Source organism: Bombyx mori, chromosome 9, assembly GCF_030269925.1.
Source record: "Bombyx mori chromosome 9, ASM3026992v2".
NCBI classification, from domain to species: Eukaryota; Metazoa; Arthropoda; class Insecta; order Lepidoptera; family Bombycidae; genus Bombyx; species Bombyx mori.
Genome location: NC_085115.1, coordinates 16,057,927 through 16,064,310, shown reverse-complemented (window position 1 = coordinate 16,064,310; position 6,384 = coordinate 16,057,927). Strand labels below are relative to the sequence as shown.

General features: G+C 35.2%; 2 non-coding genes across 2 annotated transcripts; both read right to left on the bottom strand.

Annotated features, from left to right (window-relative positions):
* Nucleotides 1-5,049: 5,049 nt before the first annotated feature.
* TRNAA-AGC (transfer RNA alanine (anticodon AGC)) lies at nucleotides 5,050-5,122 on the bottom strand. Its single transcript has one exon. It is a non-coding gene; the product is annotated as a tRNA-Ala (tRNA).
* A 946-nt stretch (nucleotides 5,123-6,068) lies between these two features.
* TRNAA-AGC (transfer RNA alanine (anticodon AGC)) lies at nucleotides 6,069-6,141 on the bottom strand. Its single transcript has one exon. It is a non-coding gene; the product is annotated as a tRNA-Ala (tRNA).
* Between the last annotated feature and the right edge of the window lie 243 nt (nucleotides 6,142-6,384).

The window sequence follows — 6,384 nt, the reverse complement described above, 5'->3', positions numbered from 1 at the left end:
TCGTTTCATCTGATTAATTATCGATTTAATTAATAACAAAACAATAATTTAACTAATTTATTTTCGTAATAACCACAAAAAATGAAATAAGTAGTGCCCTTGTACTCTGTATCCTTATTGACGTGTCTTTTCTAACAGCTGTGTGTACAAAATATATTAAATAAATAAATAAATAAATAAAAATATTCTCATATGCCATGAAATCTCTTAAAACATCATACTCCTTGACAGATAGTTTGGTAAAAGAGTAAAGCTTGTCATTTAAATGTTCTTGATGTCACTTTGAGATTACAGTCTCGTGGGTCAGGTGGCCCGTGTCACACTATTATAAGCCTATACCCGCCCGCGTTATCCTCTCGTCCACATAATACTTTAGTTTTTGGGCTGCCCAATGTGTCGTGTGGATCTGGCAACCTAACGTTTTTATCAATACATCGGGTATAGTTCATAACCGGAGACGGGTCACCTTTTTTAGATCTCATAGTTGTGATAGTACAATGTATGTTTTCTTTTTTTTTTCTTTTTTTTCTATTGCTTTGATTGGTGGACGAGCTCACGGCCCACCTGATGTTAAGTGGTTACCGGAGCCTATGGACATCTACAACGGAAATTCCGCCACCGATTTCGAGATATAGGTTCTAAGGTGTCAGTTTTTACAGTACAACGTATGTCCGGTACCTACCCCTGCGGACTCACAAGAGGTCCTATCACCAGTAACCAGTTGATTTTTTTTACAGAATTTATTTACCGTGGAAGTCAATCGTCAATATTTGTCAAGTATGTATTTCATTAGAAAAATTAGTACCTGCCTGAGAGATTGGAACATAGGTGCATCGCTAAATATGAATGCACCGGACGCCTTATGCTTTTGGCAACGACGACTTATTTTTGAAGATTTAGATATTTTGACTTTTTAGTATCGTCATTTTTTACATAGAAAATATATATTTGAGGACAATGCTATATAGCTTTACGACTTATTGATACTTTTATAGAGGAAATTTTGTTGATAGTTGCTATTGTCCGAATATTGAGACGCCGTGCGAAGTGCGTAATAAGAAAGCACTAATACGCCAGGATTCAGGAAGTCTTGCTACTTCTATATGCCGGTTGGCTCTTTTGACTCAAGAGACATTCATGACTCCACCGTGACCGAAGACACCTGACCTTTTGGTGAATTTATTTGCGATGGATGAGATAATAATTACTTGGAACTACTGCGGGAGTCTCAAATACCAGAGCACCTTAACACTTTTTCGCTATTTGCTAATATTTTATTGAGTATTCTCGTAATTATGATGAGAAGCAGCGGCGAGTCGTGGTAAATTCGGCTTCTGCAAGACCACCATCTGGATGAGGGGAATTGCTGCAATTTATGACATGAAGATAGCTTTTCGCTCTGTGCATCGAGTTTCCGTTGCCGTTCAAAACTATTTATGCTGGTATAATTGGTTATATCCAGAGAAAAATAAAATACTCGGTATAATTGGTTATATCCAGAGGAAAATAAAATACTCGGTATAATTGGTTATATTCAGAGGAAAATAAAATCATCGGTATAATTGGTTATATCCAGAGGAAAATAAAATACTCGGTATAATTGGTTATATAAAGAGGAAATAAAATACTCGGTATAATTGGTTATATCCAGAGGAAAATAAAATACTCGGTATAATTGGTTATATTCAGAGGAAAATAAAATACTCGGTATAATTGGTTATATTCAGAGGAAAATAAAATACTCGGTATAATTGGTTATATCCAGAGAAAAATAAAATACTCGGTATAATTGGTTATATCCAGAGGAAAATAAAATACTCGGTATAATTGGTTATATCCAGAGGAAAATAAAATACTCGGTATAATTGGTTATATAAAGAGGAAATAAAATACTCGGTATAATTGGTTATATCCAGAGGAAAATAAAATACTCGGTATAATTGGTTATATCCAGAGGAAAATAAAATACTCGGTATAATTGGTTATATTCAGAGGAAAATAAAATACTCGCTTTAGGTTGAAGCGAGGGAAGAATTTTAGTAGCGGTCATTTTCTACAAACTACCCTATCGTCTGTATATAATCAACACTCTCCTCCCCAAAAAAGTCGTGCTTCTGAAGCACTGTACAGTGATGCATGAAAAAGTGTGCTTCCAAATATGAAATATTTTCAAGTGATTTGACTAATAGATATATAATAATAATATATGACCTTTTTTTCTTTCTTCTTCTTTATCGGTTTTAGTATTGGCAGAGTGGTCGTGGTTAGGACTTTAGGTTTTGGTGGCAAGCTTTATAACACGCCGCTACTCTTCTTGCATTCATATGGTGATCATGAGCCATGACCAATATAACATACATAATATACAAATAACCTTTCACATATGTACATACGTACATACATATATTATACATATAAGACGTGTGATTATTAGATTATGATGGTTGACTACAAAAGAAAGTACCTCACCTCAGCAAAATGCAATTAGATTCGTCTCGGGAGACACGACTAGCGTGCTTAGACAGAGAGCCAGCAAAATTTTTACAGAACCATTTAATGTGAAGGTCGTAATATATTTTATAAGGATGTATTGGGGATCCTTGTCTGCCTAGTTCTGCCTCCAAATACTAATGCAAATGGCATAAACAAACTGACACTGAGAGTCGCATTAAAAAAGAAAACTCGGATTTTGAATCGAAATGTGAACTGTGAGTCCCTACAGAATTAGGTAATACAGTAGCTTGTTATTTTTACAAAAAGCATCTCAAAATATAAAGATTTCGAGAAAGCTGTGTAATGCCACCATTTATATCTCAAACTAAGTTTACAGTACATTAATCATTGAAAAGAAAGTAAAACACAGCTAACAGCGTATTCTTTGAGATAACGTTCCAATCGCATCACCGGCTCTCCGGGTGTGTTCCCTCGGCTAATTTACATTTAAATTGTAGCTACACGTGGAGGACTCTTGTTTTTAACCACCTCAACCGCACTCTCGAGACTCTATCGACTCTATATGAAAATGTAGAGAACGTAGAGTCAATTTTGTTTCGAAGCACAGGTTCTGATTTCTTCTACTGATACTTAGAAACACAACTTAAAAAAATTAATATTTATCACGAATTCTTATTTTTCTCAACGGATTCGCCTTTAACTCCTAAAATTCACAAAAGCACAAATTTAAACTTTCGCTTAGAAAATATCAAAATAAAAGGAAATGTATTAGATTTTCTCATTCGAGATATTTTAGGTGAGCTCACGTCATATAATTTCATATTTCCCGCACGCTATTGTCCACTCGGAGACGTTTCACTTGACCCCACTTGAGGCAATCTAATTTAGCTCATATCCGTTCAACGTTTGAGCAAACATTGGGTTAAGAGAAAATCTATTAATTTTTGAGACAATTTCGCCATTGTAGCTAACTTATGCGTAACTATTTATTGGACGTATTTAAATAATCAGCAATTGTGAAATACTTTGAAATTAGCAGATTGAAAAGAACTCCGATTGTACCGAGGCTATCCAAAAATAGCTCTGTCCTATAGCTTCATTGACTCAATAAAATAAAAAATCTAACTAACAAGAGGCATACATGGTATATTCTATGAAAGTGATTCCACATTGAAAACTACACTACATGTGTATCAGAAATTTTAGTTTACCCAAAACTTACAACAGCACGCTTCCTTACTTGAAAATAGAATCAAAACGTTGGACCAAACATTGGCCAAACTACGTTTCATATCATAACACAGAGGGGCGAAGATGCAGGTAACTTGACGGAAAATCTAATTTAGTAAATTGAATCATGTTACCAGCCAACTACAAGAGACACACAATGACATGTTAGCAGAGCTATGTGCGGGATCCTAGCGGGATCACATACTCTTTTACTATCGATAGGGAGTCAAACAGTTGGTTCCTCTACTATTAATCTCTTACTCAAAATATCATTCTTTTTTATTATTGCCTTTGTAGATATACGAGCATACACCCAACCTGATGCTAAGTGGTCACGTCAGCAAGACGTTAGCAATGCCAGGGGCAGAGCGAAACTGCTGCCTACCATTTTTTTTCTAAAGTTTTAAGTTCTTTCTAAAATTCTTTATAAATAGCATATGCTTGAGACTTGAAATAATAACAGTTGCATTTTGATTTTGACTATCCCTGTTGAGTGTTTCGCGGCAGGAGCTGGTACAGCGGTGGCTTTCCCGGGTGACTACGGCCAATAAGCTTTGTGCGAAATAATTGTGAATTCCACCAGTATAGCTTATGGAGAAAAATCAATTCAACAATGTGGCGTGTATATATTTTGTGTAGTTTTAAGTTTATTTTATTGTATACGGTTGTGGTATTTAGTGTTTAATATATTTTATGTTAAATTAAATATTAGTAATATTTCCGGACAAGAAGTTAAATTTTATATATATAGGTACATAGTGGCGGCTACGCATCCTTGGTGCCCGCGGCCGAAGGAGCGGCTCCGCTGCCAGCCGTTCAGTTCGCTCGCAACTACGGACACGCGCGACTTATGTTTTTAAATAACGCTGCTTTTGCTTCGCTGTAATTTGTAATCTAACTTCAGCTTTGTCCTGTGCCTTCTCTTCAAACTTATACTCCTTCTGTACGTTCTGAATTCTTCTTGTGGTGTTGACTATTATTGTGATAAAAGAACAAATAAACTTTATAAGCCTTTTGTGAACTATCATTCAGTTCCAACACCCTAAACTAAAACTAAACTACGAACTAAAACTACAACAGTATTTTAAAAGGCTATTTATACATGCTTTTCTCCAAGAATTGAATTAATTTTAGGTATTACATTTTCTGTTTTACTTGAGGACGACTAGATTGAAAAATAATTTCAAGAAAGGGTTTTTATGAAATATAATATTTATTACGAAATCCACGAAAAGGGTTACAGTAAAAGGTAATGATACCGTTTCAATTAAAAAAAATGCTTAATAAACATTTAAAAATATATTACAACTATGAAAACAGTGATGTTAAGACAAAAAATGCATAAAGTATGGCCCGAACAGGGAATGGAGGCGCCGGGTATCGATCCCAGTACCTCTCGCATGCTAAGCGAGCGCTCTACCATCTGAGCTACGCCCCCTGTGGAATAGGGAGTAAATATAACCTTCCTATTCATCCATGATCGAGCTTTCTTCATTTTTACGTCTAACAGAAAGCTCGCTAATAATGATACCTACATGCAGCTTTTCCAAATTGATTAAAAGAGCCCCCGCTAACCGTAAACGGGTCTATATTCTTTATCGGTGTCTATAAGTGACAATGAGGGACAATTGTCTTTGATATTATTAGCTTTTTTATACGTTTACTTTATAACTTTTACCTTATTTTAAAATCTCTATTACTTTTTATTTATTTAGACTTATTTTAGAACATATCACAAATTGTATATGTTTAAGAAGTCATTACAATCTAGTGTTAATTGAAATTGTTTGAGAAAGACTTTTGTTTCATTTCAGAATAAAATTAAAGAGTACTACGAGTAATCCAATGAAACACGAGATATGTATTTAAAAAATAATTTGAAAAGCAAGCTACGCCCAACGCAGTGTCTACGTGCTTTTGTGTAGCTACGTCAGCTGCTACACAAAACGTAGCAAAGTAGATAACTGAAGATTTTTTTTGAATTTTATTTTAAAATAGAGAAACAAATAGGTTTTATCAATATGAAAATTAGTTTATGTCACTTTCCGATTCGTGAACGACTGCTTAGCAAAATATTAACTTACTTGGTAGATTTCTTTTTGACTCTTTCGTTATTGCTTAGAAAAGAATCTCGTGAAAAATGCTTTTTGGAATTACTACGAATACCAATCCACAGTCATCAACAGTGATGCTCATAATCATGCTCAGTGGCGAACAATTGGAGAGGCATATGTCCAGGAGTGGGCTACTATAGGCTGATGATGAATCATCAACAAATATAGTGGAACGACTTTTTAAAAAAAAAAATTGATAATTTTTAAAAACTACTAACAAAAGTCAATATTATACCAAAAATAGCAAAAAGTCAGGGCCCGAACAGGGAATGGAGGCGCTGGGCATCGATCCCAGTACCTCTCGCATGCTAAGCGAGCGCTCTACCATCTGAGCTACGCCCCCCTTACGGACAGCTATAAATATAATCTTCGTATGCGTTCATGATATAGCTTTTCTTCATCGTTTTAAACTGTTATTTCCGGATAGAAGTTAGTTATCATAAAGGTATTTTCGTATTATTATTTTTTTTTTTTTTTATGATTGAAGGATTACTGGTGGCCCGGAGGCCTTTCCAGTTTCACCAGGACAGGTGGGCGAGCAAAGGCTCAGCCAGGAGGGGTGGGATTTGCTAACAGCTACCCGAGC